This window comes from Schistocerca piceifrons, unplaced genomic scaffold (genome assembly GCF_021461385.2).
Source record: "Schistocerca piceifrons isolate TAMUIC-IGC-003096 unplaced genomic scaffold, iqSchPice1.1 HiC_scaffold_943, whole genome shotgun sequence".
In the NCBI taxonomy this organism is placed as follows: domain Eukaryota; kingdom Metazoa; phylum Arthropoda; class Insecta; order Orthoptera; family Acrididae; genus Schistocerca; species Schistocerca piceifrons.
In genome coordinates this window covers 167,501-170,000 of record NW_025729216.1, presented here as the reverse complement: position 1 = coordinate 170,000, position 2,500 = coordinate 167,501, and positions in this window count along the sequence as shown.

The window sequence follows — 2,500 nt, the reverse complement described above, 5'->3', positions numbered from 1 at the left end:
AATATATATACAACTGTCCGTATACATGCTGAAAGAGTGTGCCCACAATGGGAACCACACGTCAGCCAGACACTCTCATCACGCACCACTCTCTGCTTCTAACGGGCGCACATACAATATGTAAGCACCAGCATGGAACAACATCCAGTGCATCCTCTCCGCCACATTACACAATCCACACTATCACAACCAGACCAGGAGGTCCATGCGGAAAATAGAATATCCCCCCCTTTCGACATCCACCATTGCGCAGATAAGGCACCAATACCCACACATGTCCTATACAACGGTGCACCCAACATCACAATAGTACCTCCTGTCACAGCCCACAAACAATGACATGAGTCAAAGACACAGGTCTGACACAAGCATAGAATTGGAGCGCCGCCTCTAATAAGCCAAAGGTGCATCCTGACGTGACAAATCTCATCATGTCACAAGCATTCACTTACTATAATCACTATCAACGAACCTGCCGCCCCCGCCCCCCCCCCTACACCTTTCCTTACAACAACGTGTAACCTAACCTAACCTATGTTGTACCTTAACCTAACCCATGTTGTGCCTTAACCTAACCCATGTTGTGCCTTAACCTAACCCATGTTGTGCCTTAACCTAACCCATGTTGTGCCTTAACCTAACCCATGTTGTGCCTTAACCTAACCCATGTTGTGCCTTAACCTAACCCATGTTGTGCCTTAACCTAACCCATGTTGTGCCTTAACCTAACCCATGTTGTGCCTTAACCTAACCCATGTTGTACCTTAACCTAACCCATGTTGTACCTTAACCTAACCCATGTTGTACCCTAACCTAACCCATGTTGTACCCTAACCTAACCCATGTTGTACCCTAACCTAACCCATGTTGTACCCTAACCTAACCCATGTTGTCCCCTAACCTAACCCATGTTGTCCCCTAACCTAACCCATGTTGTCCCCTAACCTAACCCATGTTGTCCCCTAACCTAACCCATGTTGTCCCCTAACCTAACCCATGTTGTGCCTTAACCTAACCCATGTTGTGCCTTAACCTAACCCATGTTGTGCCTTAACCTAACCCATGTTGTCCCCTAACCTAACCCATGTTGTCCCCTAACCTAACCCATGTTGTCCCCTAACCTAACCCATGTTGTCCCCTAACCTAACCCATGTTGTCCCCTAACCTAACCCATGTTGTCCCCTAACCTAACCCATGTTGTCCCCTAACCTAACCCATGTTGTCCCCTAACCTAACCCACGTTGTCCGCTAACGTAACCCACGTTGTCGCCTAAACCTGCTCTGTAATTGTTATACGACTCGTTCAATTAGTGTAGTGTTGCCCACCCGCAACCCTCGCAATATAGTTCGCTACTCGCACTGCCCGCTCCCCTGTGTATCGCTTCATGTTAAACACCTTGCAAGTCTTGCTGACTTTCCACATGCTCCTGCTGTACACTGTAATGTGGATGGCAGCAGGACGTACATGCCGCCCCCCCCACCCCTCCCCACGTCCCCACGTCCCCACCTTGCCCCCTGCCTTCGCAAGCTGGTTGGTGACAAGTTTGCATGTTCAATGCCCTTCGCATGCGACGTACGCAGGCTACGTTGTGGTGCAGCCTGTGTCAACTGTCCGCTGATGTCGTACGCGTGAACCACAATCTGTACTGCACATTCGTCCTTATGTACTGAATGATACATCGTGGCACATGTGTGACCGTACAACGACTGCGCCCAAAAACGGCGGACCATACAGTGCAAATATTGTGCACGCAGCTACGTGTCGTCTCCCTATGAGAGCTGGATTGCAGTGTGGTACGCCATAGAGACGTGTGGGAGGAACGGACGCCGTGGATGGCGATCAGCATGAGCTGTCTGTTGATGTATTCGGACCTAGTCGTCTCTCCTCACACACCGTGATGGCATGGTGCACCGCGTTCCATATCTGCGACATGCTACAGAGGCCGGTTGACAGTCGTTCGAGCAATGGACATCGCATACGTACGGGGGCCACCTTCCACGTATTGTCTAGGCGTGCACATTTTGTTGCGTGTATGTGGGCAGACGTAGTGTGGCGTGACACCTGACACAGGCATGCAATAATCGTTGAAGTTGCAAATGGCGATGGACGCCTGCGTTTTCTGGTGAAGTTACGCAAATGAACAAATGGTAACCTGTTGTGGTGCGGTTGTTCTCGCTAGGGGTGAATCGGTGATGGCGACGATAGGTTGAGGTACTAACCGGTTGTTCCAGCGATACCCACCATGCCGACGAAACTGAACGGCATCTGGGTGTGAAGCGATACGCGGCGGTGGCTGGGTGGGACCGTCCCCGGCCGGTGAGGGGGCGCCTCCCGGCGTGCTGGCCGCGCGGTGCGTGGGCGCACGCGCTACAGCCGGCTGGTGGGGGCGGCCAGTGGCAGGCGCGCCGGCCGACGGACGCGGCAGGCGTCGCAGCTGCGCGCCGGCGCACCCTGCGCGCGGCGCCGTGCGGTCAAAGTAGGTCCTCGCGGGCCCGGTGC